Genomic DNA, 248 nt, shown 5'->3' with positions numbered 1-248 from the left:
CCAGCTGGGATAACCGAGTAAAATTTGTCGTTACATTTCAAATGCAGTCATAATTGAATGATTTTTCTTATGTTAAATTATTTTACATTTTGTTTTTACAAATACTACTTCTAAGTACCTTATGTTATGTAGATGTGAACAATAATGAGTTTCAAACATGAATAGAATTTAAACTAAAAAAAAATAAAAAATAAGAATAAAACAGACATTGATTAGTCTAGCTTTAATAAAAAGTATTTTCTAATTCA

This window comes from Saccostrea cucullata, unplaced genomic scaffold, assembly GCF_032062105.1.
Source record: "Saccostrea cucullata isolate Sc308-1 unplaced genomic scaffold, CSIRO_AGI_Scuc_v1 ctg2368, whole genome shotgun sequence".
NCBI lineage: Eukaryota > Metazoa > Mollusca > Bivalvia > Ostreida > Ostreidae > Saccostrea > Saccostrea cuccullata.
The sequence above is the reverse complement of the archived record's forward strand: the minus strand, read 5'-3'. Positions refer to the sequence as shown.